Source organism: Myotis nattereri, assembly GCF_964212035.1.
Source record: "Myotis nattereri genome assembly, chromosome: 2".
NCBI classification, from domain to species: Eukaryota; Metazoa; Chordata; class Mammalia; order Chiroptera; family Vespertilionidae; genus Myotis; species Myotis nattereri.
Genome location: NC_138076.1, coordinates 203,318,442 through 203,334,679, shown reverse-complemented (window position 1 = coordinate 203,334,679; position 16,238 = coordinate 203,318,442). Strand labels below are relative to the sequence as shown.

Genomic DNA, 16,238 nt, shown 5'->3' with positions numbered 1-16,238 from the left:
GGACCTTAAGAACATGATTATAATAGCTAATATTTGTTGAGCATTTACTATGTGCTTTATATACATTACTAGAGGTCCAGTGCACAGATTCGTGCACCGGTGGGATCCCTTGACCTGGCCTGTGCCTCTCGCAATCCAGGACCCCTCAGGGGATGTCAGACTGCTGGTTCAGTCCTATCCTCAGAGGCCAGGCTGAGGGACCCCACCAGTGCACAAATCTGTGCACCAAGCCTCTAGTATGCATATAAGATCTTTGGTTAGCTCTCGCCAGGCCTCCTTGTGGGAGTGACATTGTCTTTAAACCCTGCGTGGCAATCCCTGACCCACCGCCGTGATGCCCAGGGAAGACCGGGTGACCTGGAAGTCCAACTACTTCCTTAAGATCATCCAACGTCTGGATGATTACCCAAAATGCTTCATTGTGGGAGCAGACAATGTGGGCTCCAAGCAAATGCAGCAGATCTGCATGTCCCTCCCTGGGAAGGCTGTGGTGCTGATGGGCAAGAACACCATGATGGGCAAGGCCATCCGAGGACACCTGGGAAACAGCCCGGCTCTGGAGAAACTGCTGCCTCAGATCCGGGGGAATGTGGGCTTTGTGTTCACCAAGAGGACCTCACTGAGATCCGGGACATGCTGCTGGCCAATCAGGTGCCAGCTGCTGCCCGTGCTGGTGCCATGGCCCCGTGTGAAGTCACTGTGCCAGCCCAGAACACTGGTCTGGGGCCAGAGAAGACCTCCTTCTTCCAGGCTTTAGGCATCACCGCTGAAATCCTGAGTGATGCACAGCTGATTAAGACCGGAGACAAAGTGTGAGCCAGCGCAGCCACACTGCTGCACATGCTGAACATCTCCCCCTTCTCCTCTGGGCTGATCATCCAGCAGGTGTTTGACAACGGCAGCATCTACAGCCCGGAAGTGCTTGACATCACAGAGGAAACTCTGCATTCCCGCTTCCTGGAGGGTGTCCGCAATGTTGCCAGCGTATGCCTTCACATTGGTGACCCAACTGTTACATCAGTACTCCATTCTATCATCAATGGGCACACGCGAGTTCTGGCTTTGTCTGTGGAGACTGATTACACCTTCCCACTTGCTGAAAAGGTCAAGGCCTTCTTGGCTGATCCATCTGCTTTTGTGGCTGCTGCCCCTGTGGCCGCTGCCACCACTGCTGCTCCTGCTGCTTTTGCAGCCCCAGCCAAGGTTGAAGCAAAGGAAGAGTCGGAGGAGTCGGACGAGGATATGGGATTTGGTCTCTTCGATTAATTACCAAAAAGCAACCAGCTCAGCCAACTCTATTTGAGAAACAAGGAAATAAAGCTTACTTCTCTTAAAAAAAAAAAAAAAAAGATTTTTGGTTAATCTCTTCCCACTCTCCACCTCCCCACTTTCCTCTGAGATTCATCAGTCTGTTACATGTTTCCATGCCAGTGCATTGACTGTCTGCCCCCTGGTGGTCATTGAGCATCATAGCTACCGGTCAAACAGTTGAACAGTCTACTGGTCGCTTAGGTTTTTATATATATAGATATCATTCATACCTCACAGCAACCCTCTGCAATAGGTACTCCTTTCCCCATGTTAGGAAAGAGAATATAGAGTTTTAGAGTGGTTAAGAAACTTGCCTTAAATGACACAGCTAGCTGGAAGCAGAGCCAGGATTTGAATTCCACCCATCTTACTTCCCATTCCTGCTCTTAACCTGGTACAAATCAACCATGTTCAGTGTACACAAGGATTGTATTATTTTCATTTGTTTTGACTTGGAACATGTTTTCTCATAGAAACAACTCCTAAAAGGGCTCCCAGATCAATGCAACCTGGCCTATTTGTGCCTTGTTGTTGTTTAAATTCTACCTGCAGGAAAACTAGCAGGAACAAGATGTTTCAATGATGGTAATGAAAGTAAATATGAGGGCAAATAAACAAGGAATTTTTTTTTAATCTTAAATATCTATGTTGGGGAACTCCAAAATGACTATAAAAGGTGAAGGAAGAAAATGAACATTTTTGCTAAGATTATGAAAATTCCTCCCAACCAATTTCAAGCACTTTAGAGGTGATTACTGCTGGCCTTTTGTTTTGAATTTCCTGTTCCATGGTCCTGTTGCAGCAGTAGCACTAATCATGCACCTCAAAATAGTAATAATAATAATAAATAAATAAAGATTTTTTCAATTTTGCACACAAGTGAAAATATGGTAGTATAAGAGAAAATGCATGAACTTTGGAACCAAACACACAAGAATTAAAAATCAAATTTCTGCCAAATAGAGAAGCAATTAAGAAATCTCAGTCCCTTTACAGGGCATGAGTTTGTAAGGGGAAATACATTTTGGGTTTTCTTCTCATTTCTCTGAACAACATAGGGTTGAGAACTTGGGTATCATATGTAATAGATAGTTTGAGTAATTGGGTGACTAAATAAAAAGACTGAAATACCATGAGAAACAGAACATGATATCTAAGTTAGGAGAAATGAGAACGTTAAAAAAAATCAACTCTGACTGTAGGCTTGAAAGAAATCCATCTATGAACAAAATGAATATAGTAATGAATGCTGAAAGGTGAGCCTGAATTGGGACTTTTCCAAGGTGCCACATGAGGATAAGGAGAAACTGAAGAGTGGACCAGTTATATTTTCTGGTTCTGGCTCCAACTGCTCTTATATCTCACCAGAAACCAAGTCTTGGCCCATGGCTTCTTAAAAATACTCAGAAAAGCCAGGCTGGTGTGGCTGAGCATCAACCTATGAACCAGAAGGTCATGGTTCGATTCCTAGTCAGGGCACATGCCCGGGTTACAGGCTCAATCCCCAGTAGGGGGCATGCAGGAGGCAGCCGAACAATGATTCTTTCATCATTGATGTTTCTATCTCTCCCTCCCTTCCTCTCTCTCTAAAATCAATAAAAACACATATAGAGAGAGATATGTCCTACTGTTTCAAAAAAAAAGAATACTCAGAAGATATTGTAAATCCTTCCTCAAGAACAATCGCTAAAAGTAGCATTCTTTTGAAACCTCAATACTGTAATCACCTATTTTTATTGACCCTTTCGCCTTCCTTTACAGTTTGTATTCTTGCAAAGAGGGTCTTCCGTAATGTCAGTTGGGCATCTGATTTCCATTAAAATCCAAATCAAATTCTCACTCTGAGATTTAAGAACCACTCAAATGCAGATATTTGCAGCCTTCTTTTTTATTTTTATTTCTATTGATTGATTTGAGAAAGAGAGAGAGAGGGAGAGAAATATCAATTTGTTGTTCCACTTATTTATGTATTCACTGGTTGATTCTTGTATGTGTCTTGGCTAGGGATTGAACTTGCAACCTTGATATACCAGGACGACGCGCTAACCAGCTGACTTACCAGGCCGGGATCTACAGCCACCTTTTTTTGAAATACAAAAACAATTTTAAATGCCACAGGACTTTACTCAGCATGTCAATAATATCTTAGTGACCTTATTGACAAAAAATAACATTGACAAAAAGACTAAAGAAAAACCTGTAAAATGTCCATATCTTTTGTATAAAGGGTACTTCTTAAAAAGATATTTCTTTTTTCCATTTGGAAAACAAACACACAAGTAAATCAAGAGTTTATATTTGGTTCCTGCTAGAGGTTTTGTGAAACAATGATGATTTTCTCTTTGGACAGCAATCTTCTTCCAGGGACAGTTTGTTATTTAGGAATGGGTGACACAGAGCCGCAAGCTGAGCAGAGAACGTGGAGGTCTTTCAGGAGTCCTGAGATAAAGGGTTACCTTGGAAACCTGCAACCTTCCTGTCTCCTCAAGTCTCCTGGCAAGGGGAGGAGTCCCACACCCCCAGCAGCTGAAAGGCTTGAGTTGGGGCTTGCACATTAGGACCCTACCACAGACCGAGGGCAGAGAGCTCTCTGAAGTCATCTGCCAGGACTTTTTCAAAAGGTGCTTAAAGCTCTGGGAATAACACTTGAGATTCTGTTTGTGTTGTATACTCATAATGGGGTGCTGACCTGACACACAAATGTGTGTGTCAGATTTTCTCCCAGTGGGGTTGGTAATACATTACACTCCCAGATCAAAGTACCCCTACTTATGCACTCAGTAAGAGGGTAGTTTGCCTGGTCTCATTACTCCAAGAATTAACAAATACAAGAGGAGGTGAAAATAGGTTGCATATCAGCTAATTTGTTCAACACAATACTTGCAATCTATCCCTAAAAAAGGGGCTCTTTGCCCCATTCACATTATGCAAGATTTGTTCTTCAGCATGAAAAGGACCCAATATTTCAGGGGTAAATCAACGGAATAAATCAATTATTAAAGTCTAGCCAAGTTTCATCATTGAAAGTAAGGAAAAGCTATTGTATTCTATTCTTTCCTTCTGGTTCCTCAGGGCTCTCCCTCCCTCATTTCCCCCTAATTCTTTGCTTGAATCCACTTATTTGAGCCAACAATCTCTTGCCTTCAGCTGAGAATACTCCCAGCAGTTGTTTTTGGCTTGTGTCTCTTCATTTCTAAGAAGTTTCTCTTTATCTGCCAAGATCCCAAGCAAGTTGCTTTCAGTGAGAATTCCTCAGACCATGCCTATACCCTCTTTTCTAGAAGGTTTACTCATTCCTTCTCCCATGTCTAATAAGACTCCGTAACCACCACTGGTACAGCATATACGCATTGTATTATTTTTATTGGGAAAGAAACCGTTCCTTTTTTTTTTTTTTTTGTATCCCGGTGCCTAGATTTCTGGCATGTGTGTCAGTGCCACGCATAATGCTGGGCCCTATTTACTGAATTAAAAATAATACAGTGAAGTGTTGGGGACCTTACTTGAGGTCTCTGAGTATGAATATCATGGGGAGAAATGGATGGGTATTTGTGACAGAGACTGTTTTCCGTATTCATTTCCCCGTTCCTCCACTGTGAGAGAAGCCCTGATTTTTGGCTGGGCATGTGGCAATGCAGAATACAGATTGAGTTTTTCAGCCTCCTTTGCAGCTAGGTAAGGCCATGTGACTCAGTTTTAGCCAATGGAAGTGTCATTTGGCAGCTTCCAGGAATTCTCCTTCAAAGAGAGCTGATATGTACGATACTAATTTTTTCTTTGGAGCTTCCTATTTCTTACTACCTGGAATATAGATATGAGGGCTGGAGCTGAGCAGCCCTCTAAGGCCATGAAGTAGTGACCTAGGGAAGTTATGTACAGTGGAACATCAAGACAGAGAGAGGAACTGCCTAAATGTCCATCAATGGATGAATGGATAAATGAAATGTGATATAGATATAGATATATGATACGTGATATATAATAAAATGTTACTTTGTCAAAAAAAAAAGAATGAAATTCTGCAATTTGCAATAATGTGGATGAACCTGGAGGGCATGATGCTAAATGAAATAAACAAGATAGAGAAAGACAAATACTGCATGGTAACACTTATATGTGGAATCTAAAAAATAAAATAAACCAGACTCATAGAAACAGAGTAGAATAATGGTGCCAAGAGGTGAGAGGTGAGGGAAATGGGGATGTGTGTATCAAAGGTACAAGCTTTCAATTGTGAGATGAACAAGCTTTGAGGATGTAAGGTACAGCACGGGGACTACAAGTAATAACAATGTAATGTACAATTGGAACTTGCTAAGCCCGTAGATCTCAAGTGTTCTGACATGCAAACAAAGATGACTATGTAAGGTGATGAATGTTTTCATTTGATTGTGGTAATCACTTCACAATGTATGTACATAGAAAATCATCAAGTTATACACTTTAAATGTATAAATTTTGGTCTGTAGATTAAATGAGGCCCTCGTAGAGGAAAGCCACCATACCAACCCTACACTACAAATTCTGGACTTTTATGTAAAAGAACAACTTCTATGTTGTTTCACCATGATTAGTTGAACTTGCTGTTACAGCTAAACCTAGTCCTGATACTGTACTGCATCTTGCGCTTCGTGGTTGGTGTGTTTTATAATTTCTCATATAAAAAAAAAAAAAAGAATCTTCCCCCAGAGGTTTAGATGAGTCATATCTGGAATCTACAGACTGGAAAATTAAATGTTTCAATATCATCAATCATGATGATGTGCACACAAGCACACACATTTTGGACATCAATTAGTAGCTTTTGTTATTGAGTGCTTCCTGTATACCAGACACTATGCTACACTTTATATGCATTATTTTACTTAACCCTCATAAAAACCTTATGATGTAGGGACTTTTATTATCTCCTGCTGGGGTCCAGCCCCAGCGGGTCCAGGGGTCCCCAAAGGTGTAGACTGAGTCGGCGAAGAAGGAACGACACGGAGACAGCATTCAGTTGATCAGCAGCCCAGCCAGGATCTCTAGCCAGGATCTCCAGCCAAGTTCTGGTCTGGATCTCCAGAGAGGTTCTGCTCTGGATCTCCAGCGAAGTTCTGGTTAGGATCTCCAGCCAGGTTCTGTGTCCATGTTCTCTTGCTAGGTTCTCCAGGTTCTCCAGCCAGGTTCTGTAGCCATGTTCCCTCGCTAGGTTCTCCAGCCAGTTTCTGTCCAGGTTCTCCAGCCAGGTTCAGTCACCAGGTTCTAGTCAGGTTCTCTTGCCAATTTCTGTAGTCAGGTTCAGTCCAGGATCTTTTGCCATGTTCTCTCGCTAGGTTCTGTCTCTAGGTTCTGAGGCCAGTTTCTGTCCAGGATCTTTTGCCATGTTCTCTCCAGCGAAGTTCTTCTGTCTCTAGAGAACGTTCTGTGTAGGGTCTGTGCCTAGGTTCTGTCTCTCTTGGTTCTGTCTTCTTACATCTGTATTTATACCAGTTGATTCCAATCCTATCAATCTCTATTCCAAAGGTTAGGGCGTTTCTTATCTCCATTCCAGGGAGTAAAGATTATGTAGCTTAAGCATGATTGTTCGTAGTTAAAGTGATTAATTACCCACCTGGCACTTAGTTAAGAGGTTTTATTCCCTCCCTAACTTCAGGGGAAAATCCCTACCTGGGGAAACAACCTTTCTCAGAGACCTTGGTTAAAACACATAGTGCCAAGAAGGTGAGCAAACATATTAAGAACAGTATGCCATATATGCCAGGTCCCTTGAAACAGCAAGCATGGACCGGCTCCCGGCAATCTCCACCTGATCAGTGAGGTAGCTGTTGATTAGAGAAGTTAAGTAAACAGCCAGCCAATGGCCAAGGCAAGGTGTCTTCCCTCTAAGCCCATGCATTAACCACTCCAGGGTACTTGCTTCAGGAGCAGCTGTAGGAGAGACCCTTCCTCTTCAAATCCATTAAGCCCCATGCTGCGAATGCCAAGTTGTCCAGGAATGGAATTCTACCGGCAAGGGGACCATTGAGTACCCCTTGGGAGAGCGACGGAGAAAACTGAAGAGGAAGGAACTCCTATGCTGGACTCTCAATAAAGGGCCAGAAGCTAGAGAGACTCATGTTTTCATGAGTAAGTTGGCGGTGGGAGGTGTGAATATGGGATTGAGTGGGGTCTCACTGCACAGCCACACTGGCACTGAAGTCCAAAGTCAGACATAATGACACCGACACTTGACAACCAGAAAATCACATTTCTATATAATAGACCAGAGGCTCAAACACTTGAAATTTATATTCAACAAGAAAGGTATTCAGAAAAAAAAAAAGATTTATACATTTTGCTACTCTGACCTCAATGATAACACCCCAAACATCCTAAAAGAGTAATTAATTTCCACTCATTTCCCCAAGTTATAAACACTCATTCATTCATGACATATGTATGGAGGCACTGCCGTGTGCGTGGGCTGTGCTAGCAGGGATTGGGACACACAGTGGAATGAGAGCCCCCAGATGGCGCAGTCAGTGGTGGGAGATCCACCTGTAAACAGATCTTCACTGTGCAGGGTGCCATGTGCCCTAATGGAGATATGTACAGGGCTGTGTGGACCCTAAATGAGAAGCACTCATCTCACGGAAGGTCTTGGAGATGATGGAGCAGAGTTTTGAGGATGACCAGGACTTATCCAAGAGAAGGGCTGACAAGGAGGAGAGATATTGTTCCTGAGAAAAGGAAGAGCAAGTGCAAGGCTCAGGAGGGCCTGTCACCTTCCAGGAAATGTGCTTCCCACTAAGGCTAGAGCCTTAGGGGTAAGGAAAGAAGAGGCAAAGAAGAGAGTGGTTCTTAAAGCGATCAGTTTAATGGTAAGCTGTATCAGATTTATATTCATATAGTTGAGCAGCATTCATAGTACTTCTCTTTGTTTTTCACTGTAGTGGAAAACATAGTGGTTTCAAACTCCAGTCCTCCAAAGAACAAAGCAATGAATCACTGTCTGCTAGTAGTGTCCAGTCCCCTTCCTCTCTAACATAACGCATTTCCCAGCTCTTCACACGTGTCCACTCCTACCCCACGACTGGAGATGTTGTTTCACGTCCAGGTTCAGGGGTGGATTCTTGCTAGTCTAGGGCAGAGGACCGCCCATGGGCCTACTACCCATTTTATAAATAATGTGTATTTGAAAACAACCACACCCAGCATTTCCTGTGGCTGCTTCTGCGGTGCAACCGCAGAGTTGAGTGACGGAGACTGTATGGCTAACAAAACTAAAATATCTATTACCTGGTTCTTTCCGGAAAATATTTGCTGACCCCTGATCTAGGCCAATCAGAACACTGAATTCCCCTGGCAGATCTTATTGGTCCAAAGGTGGGCTCGTTGCTTACACTGGCCAATCATATTAAAGGGAAGAACTTAGGTTTTATGTTTGCAGCAAGGATTCTCTCATTTCCCTCAGTTTTGCCCCAGTTGCTGCCATGGCTGTTCTGATGTTCATGGCAGAAGCACGAGATGGAAAGATCTGGGTCCCTGATAGCACTGTTGAGCCATTAAATCAAGCAACCCAGCAGCCTGCCCTATCTCTGGACTTAGTGTCGTTTGAGATAACACATGTCCTTATTGTTTAAGCCAGTTTGAGTAAGGCTCTCTCTTACTTGGAAGTAAAAGCATCCATTCTTGTGGCATAAGTAATGCCATCTTGGTCAAAGGCAGACTCTCACAGGCTGGGCCCTAAAGCATAGTCACAAACCCAGAATTAAGCAGAGGAAATAATGTTAAGAAATAAGCAACATCAGAAGCCTGTGCACACTGCCCTTGGGGAGAGTCTAAGGGCAGCCACACACCCTACCTATGGTTGATTGAAATTTTTTGAAAAATAAAGTTTCTAATTCAATAACTCAAGATGGTTTTCAAAGAACAGCAGTGTAGATATATTGAAAATGGGTGGGATGGGGAAGTATCTAGGAAAAGTGACAGCTGACTGCCTAAGAGGAAGGAGAAAGACAGAAGAAACAGATACAAACAAACGAACAAAAAACACAAAAGTAGATCATGCCAGTTAATATAGAGGCAAAAGCTCCTTATAAGTAGCCTGCGATGGCCCCAGGAGTGACACTATGTTAGACAATCACAATCCGTGCTTATAAAAACTGGCCTTGACACGCCAAAAATAGAATTAGTTATGTCCAGTCTATTCTGTTTAAAACACACAAAGAAGAATGAAGGCTCTTTTATTCCAAGATTTTCTGACTCTGCTCAAAAACGTTTTCTCTTAATAACAAAATGACAATTCAATGATATGGGAAACATGCCCTGTTCCTCAAATGCTAGATCAAAGGAATCTTTGCAAGAGGAGTCCTGCTTCATGACCTAGTTCCATTGTGGCCTGGGCCAGCAGGATGGTACTTTTCTAACATCAAACATTGGCTCCATTATATAGCACCCCTGAAAGCAGGATCCAGGTATGGAATCTCACATTTGGTACAGAGGCCAGTGCAGTGCAGTGAACAAAGCACACACACTGGAGTCAGATAGGTCTGAATCCAAATCTCAGTTCTGCATCCAAACTAGCTATGTGGATCTCTGCTTCCTAACTCATAAGAAAGGAACAATGATACATTTCTCGCCTGATTATTGTAAGACCTCAAATATTGCCGGGAGCCGGTCCATCCTTGCTGTTTCAAGGGACCTGGCATATATGGCATACGGTTCTTAATATGTTTGCTCACCTTCTTGGTGCTGTGTTTTAACCAAGGTCACCTCTCCGAGAAAGGTTGAATCCCCAGGTAGGGATTTTCCCCTGAAGTTAGGGAGGGAGTAAAACCTCTTAACTAAGTGCCAGGCGGGTAATTAATCATTTTAACTACGAACAATCATGCTTAAGCTACATAATCTTTACTCCCTGGAATGGAGATAAGAAACGCCCTAACCTTTGGAAATGAGATTGATAGGATTGGAATCAACTGGTATAAATACAGATGCAAGAAGACAGCAAGACACAGAACTAAGAAGACAGAACCAAGAGAGACAGAAATTGGCACAGAACCTACACAGAACGTTCTCTAGAGACAGAAGAACTTCGCTGGAGAGAACATGGCAAAAGATCCTGGACAGAAACTGGCCTCAGAACCTAGAGACAGAACCTAGCAAGAGAACATGGCAAAAGATCCTGGACTGAACCTGACTACAGAAATTGGCAAGAGAACCTGACTAGAACCTGGTGACTGAACCTGGCTGGAGAACCTGGACAGAACCTGGCTGGAGAACCTAGTGAGGGAACTTGGCTACAGAACCTGGCTGGAGAACCTGGAGAACCTGGCTGGAGAACCTAGCAAGACAACATGGACACAGAACTTGGCTGGAGATCCTAACCAGAACTTCGCTGGAGATCCAGAACAGAACCTGGAGACCAGAACATGGACACATAACCTGGCTGGAGATCCTGGCTAGAGATCCTGGCTAGGCTGCTGACCAACTGAACGCTGTCTCCGTGTCATTCCTTCTTCGCCTACTCCGTCCACACCTTTGGGGACCCCTGGACCCGCTGGGGTTGGACCCCGGCAAAATATATATATATTTATATATGTGTGTGTGTGTGTGTGTGTGTGTGTGTATACACATGTGTGTGTGTGTATCTATCTATCTACATATAGATAGATAGATAGATAGATAGATAGATAGATAGATACACACACACACACACATGCACACACACACTAAAGGCCCGGTGCATGAAATTCCTGCACAGGTAGGATCCCTAGGTCTGGCTGGCAATCAAGACCAATTGGGGCCTTCCTTTTCCCAGCTGCCAGCTGCTGGCCCTGGCCATCCTTTGTTTTGCACCACCCCCTGGTGGTTAGCGCACATCATAGCGAGCTGTCAAACTCCCAATCTGTCGAACTCCCAGTCGATTGAACTCCCAAGAGGACAATTTGCATATTAGCCTTTTATTATATAGGATATATATATAGTTGGCATCTAGCATAACACCTGACATATATTAGGCCTCCATTTATGGAAGCTGTTACTGTCTGTTATTGGTATTGGTATTATTATTATCATTCTATCCCAAATATTCTAAAGCATTGTATTTGATACGCAAATTTGCTATAGAAATATTTCAAGCCAGAGAGGGACAACCCCACCTGCCTTTTTAAACCTTCAGTGACCTTCCTTTGGTTTCATTGGCCCCCATGCATGGAGTGCAAGGAAAAAACAAAGAAAGAGGCAGACTGCTCCAGATTGGCAGGGGGAATTTAATGAGCAAGGGAACTTACTGGCAAAGCTTGTCTTGCGTGGTAGCAAAAGGAGGAGAGAACACTCACACTCACTGGCCAGAACCTTAACGTGTACACAGAAGCCTTCTCTGTGTTCATGTATATCATTCAGCGGTTCTCAACCTGTGGGTCGCGACCCCTTTGGCAGTCGAATGACCCTTTCACAGGGGTCGCCTAAGACCATCCTGCATATCAGCTCTTCACATTACAATTCATAACAGTAGCAACATGACAGTTATGAAGTAGCAACGAAAATAATTTTATGGTTGGGTCACAACATGAGGAACTGTATTTAAAGGGCCAGAAGGTTGAGAACCACTGAGATGGTCTTAACACCTTGCTCTCTCAGGCTGTGTCCTTGAAACAGCTCCCACTGTGGGAAAGGTGGGGGAGCGCATATTCCAAAGACGTGGAGGTGTGAGGAGGCTCTGATTGCCCAGGTCCAGCCCTCAGGTCAATCAGTGGCCATATCCTCTTGGGTACCCCTCCAACACCTTCCGGGGAAGCAGAGTGAGCCAAAATGCTGTGACGAAGAGCTGCGTCCTCCATAACAGTACTTTATTCAGGAATAAGAAATCCATGAAAGCCTAATTCATGGACTGGAAATGAGTTTAAGTGGTCATTGGATCCAGCAACCCACTGCCCCTTCCAATGTGTCAGAGGTCAGATGGGGCCATCGTTTAAATTAATAAAGTGCAGTGAATGGCTGAGGCAGTTGATGTGGTCAATCTAGCTTCTCATATGCCCTGAATGGTCCCACACTATTCAACAGTAGGATCTTCAGAGGACCCAAACTATTCGACAGTGACCGCACTTAACAGAGGCGTGTGGAAGTTAATGATGGCCTCAGGAGGCTAGGAAGTCCAAGATCAAAGTGCTGGCTGATTCAGTTCCTGGTGAGGGCCTTCTTCCCGGCCTTCTCACTGTGTCCTCACAGGTGGAGAGGGAATTATCTCCCTCTCTTCCTCTTTTTTTATATAAAGCCACTAATCCCATCCCGAGGCTCCCATCCTTAAGACCTCCTCGAATCCCAATTACTTCCCAAAGGCCCATCTCCAAATACCAGCACATTGAGTGTTTGGGCTTCAGCATATGAAGTTAGTGGGGGCACACAATTCAGTTCATACTATGACCCTTTCATCGCAACGTCTTCATCTAAAACATAATTTCATTCTCTACGTCATGAATAGTCTTTGAAGTGACTTTTCTCAGATTTTCCAAAATATTTCTTCTTTTAGCCATGATTAAACATAAAGAATTTCATCTCAGCTGGGAGAAGGTTGGAGAGAATCAGCTCTGTAGGAGTAAAGGATGCTTTTATAAAGGAAGCCCTCATGACACTCTTCTCCACCGAAGAACACTTAGAAATTACATGAGGCCAAGGGAGGTCAGGGATAAGGGAAAGGAGGGTGGAAAAACAGGCTTATGTCAGCAAGAACTCAAGCATGCAAACAATGGCCTGCTCTCTCTCTCTCTCTCTCTGCTTAGCCTGAGCTGAGCTCTGGAGCCAACCACGCTCCAACTGAGGCTTTGATTACCAGATAGGGTCTGTGCTGCAAGGAAATAAACCTCAAATTTGTGAGAGAAACAATTAGGTGAGGGGGAAGAGATTGAAAACAGTAGTCTGCATTTAGTGACTTTCTTGAGCCTAAGTGCAATAATCTCTGGAATAATTTCATAAGAAGGCCCAAGCTGGCAGGGTCTAAGGGCTGGTTTTGTGTTCATTCTATGTTGACCTCTGCAGTGGTTGAAAAACAAAACAAAACAAAATGACTCTGGCGAGATCAAACATCCATCTCTTGGTACCTGAGAATGATGCAGAGAAAGAGAATCCTGAGCAGAAGGTGGAAGCAGAGAAAGTCTTAAAATATGTATGACTGATTCAGTTACCTCTTGGGAGGCACAGGGAAAGGAGGAGGAAGTAAATGACTTTTGCTGAGAGCCAAGGAGAATGTAAGGTCTTAGAAGGAAAGGACCCTGCCTGTCTTGTATCCAATGACTTCTTAGCTCCTAACATAGGCCTTGGCGTGCAGGAGACACGAAGTATTTGTTTCAGGAAGGAAAGGCATGACCCAGAGCCCATTATATAGTAGGTGTTCAGCAGGTATTTTTGAAAGAATCAACTAATGAATGAATGCCTACTGTATGCCAGGCATTGCTTCATTCTTTCATTCAATTCACAGGGATTTTATTGAACCAGGTCTATCCTGCCCCTGAAGAGCTTACAGTGTTGGGGAGATAGGCACATGAGCAATGGCGATGGCGATGCAATAGGCAGGCTTCACCAGACTGCAGGCAACATCGGAGAAGAGGATCTCAGTCTCCCTGGGAGAGTCAAGGCAGTCTTTACAGAGGATGCAGCCTTTGAGCTGAAACTTTAAGATGAGCAGAGGATCTCAGACATTTCAGACAAAGAGAATGGTGTGAGAGAGGATGACGAGAAGTTCATCCTTGCAGGAGGAAAAATTCAGAGGGCAAAGAAAGTGGAAGAGTACATTGAGAAAGGAAAGAGATGAGGCCTAGGCCTCACTCCATCATATAGGGTCTTGCATTTCATTTGAAGTAGTTTGAACTCACCTTCTAGAAAGTGGGAAGGAGGACCAGCTTCATGGACATGTGACCTGCTCAGTCCCACAGTACCCCATGCTCAGAAGGGCCCTGTGCTTGCTTTACTGCTCTGCTGTTGGCTGTCTTAAAATTCTTAATAGTTTTGTCTTTGAGCGTTTGTTTTGTAAGGAAAGTCCAATGGGACAAGAAGCCAGCCCATGAGCAGAGAAGGTATTTGCAATATGCATTATCTGGCTGCTTCATTCACATGTGGGATTCATGAAGGCCCGAAAGCACTGCATCCCTGCAGACCTACTATGGGTGGGAGTTGAGCAAGTACAAGGTAAGCATATTATGGAAGCCACCAGCTCCCACCAACTATTGATAGTATGTGTGCATACTAAGAAGTGAGATAAAACAGTTGGGTTCGTTTTATGCAATGGGCTACAAAGTACAAGTTGTGTCACATATGAGTTAAAGGCTCCCATATTTGCATTTAAAACTGGCATTGCACAATATAAAAATGGACAATAAAGTTTGTGCCATAATTTATCATTTGAATTTTTCTTCACATAAAATGGCAAATAAGAGACACTACAAAAAAATGGAAAAGAGGAAGTTTCATATTTTCATATTTTAATACATTTAATGGCATTTCTCTTTGCTTTCTAAACATTTTGCACTGAGCCCCAGAAATTATGTAGTTGGCTTTGATGCGGAGCCATTAAAAAATCTCCCACCCCGCCAGCGTGGCTCAGTTGGTTGGAGCATTGTCTCATACACCAAAAGGTTGCAGGTTCAATTCCCAGTCAGTATGGGAACGTAATCAATGGATGTTTCTCTCTCCTCTCTTCCCTTCTCCTCCCCCTCCTCCTCCTCCTCCTCCTCCTCCTCCTCCTCCTCCTTCTCCTCTTTCTTCTTCTTCTTCTTCTTCTTCTTCTTCTTCTTCTTCTTCTTCTTCTCTCTCTCTCTCTCTCTCTCTCTCTCTCTCTCTCTCTCTCTCTCCCTCTCTCTCTCTCTCTCTCTCATCAATAAGCATGTCCTCAGGCGAGGATTAAAGGAAGCAAAAAAACAAGAAATAAAAACTGTTGAGCAAGGAAGACACACTACAAGACTATTTTATTTGGAAAAACAATTCTTACCAGAGTGTGTAAGTTACAAGAAAAGGAGATACAAGGAGAAAGGTTGATGAGGTCTCTGTGAGAGCAGGGTCAGGGGGATGGAGAGAAAGGGATGCACAAGGAGTTGGTGGGCAGAGTACTAGGGCCAGTGATTCATTCCATAGGAGAGGTAAGCAAGGGGGGAGAATATAGCTTGACTCCCAGATTTCTGGCTTCAGCCCCTGGCTGTTGCCATCCACTGAGATGTGGAGTAGGAGGAAGAGAGAGTGTGGGATGGGTGAGGGAGGAGGTATGGGTTGAAGGTAAAGGTTGGTCTGGGACTTGGGGTAGACTTCTCATGCTTGGTCCATGCAGTGCTTCTCACTCCACTTTCTGGTAACAGAATGCTCCTCCTTTGGCCTCAAGGGTGTCGCTGTGACCTGGGGTGGGGCTCATCCTGGTTCTTGGCCACAGCTAGTGGTCCAAGGAGTGGGCAGGTAGATTTCCTAAACCAGGATTATCAGAGCCCTTCCCTAGGATTTTTCAAACTAAAGCTGGGAGGTGTACCAGCACCAGAAGTGAGTCTGCAATTGCCAAACAACCCTGCTTCTAGTGAGCCTGAGACTCAGGTCGGACTGAAGCCAATACAGAGAGGATGAGCAGTGAGTCCAGTGACTTTGAGTCCCTGGATCCCCCTTCATTCTGCCCTTCCAGGTATTAGGATCTAAGAAACCCAGCCTCTCCACATCCCCTCCACCCTCTCCCAGCCTTTTATGTTTTCCTTAAGCTAATTGGAGTTAGGGCTCGGTCACTTTCGACTGAAAGAGTCCTGATTAATACAGGACCCGTGCCACATGCCCACGGAAACAGCTTGTGATAGATATTATTCCCATACCATGGGGAAGTGAACCGAAGCTCAGGAAGGCTAGAGAACTGCCCACCTCTCATGGCTAACAAGCCACAATGCCAGGACTCAAATGCAGGTGTGTCTAGCTCCAAAGTCAGTCATCTCTCCACGATGCCACAC

At 44.0% G+C, this 16,238-nt stretch overlaps 1 pseudogene across 1 annotated transcript; it reads left to right on the top strand.

Moving 5' to 3' along the window:
- The first annotated feature begins 319 nt into the window (after nt 1-319).
- Nucleotides 320-1,319, top strand: LOC308514671 (large ribosomal subunit protein uL10-like; annotated as a pseudogene). Its single transcript has one exon. The product of its transcript is annotated as a large ribosomal subunit protein uL10-like (transcript).
- The last annotated feature ends 14,919 nt before the right edge of the window (nt 1,320-16,238 follow it).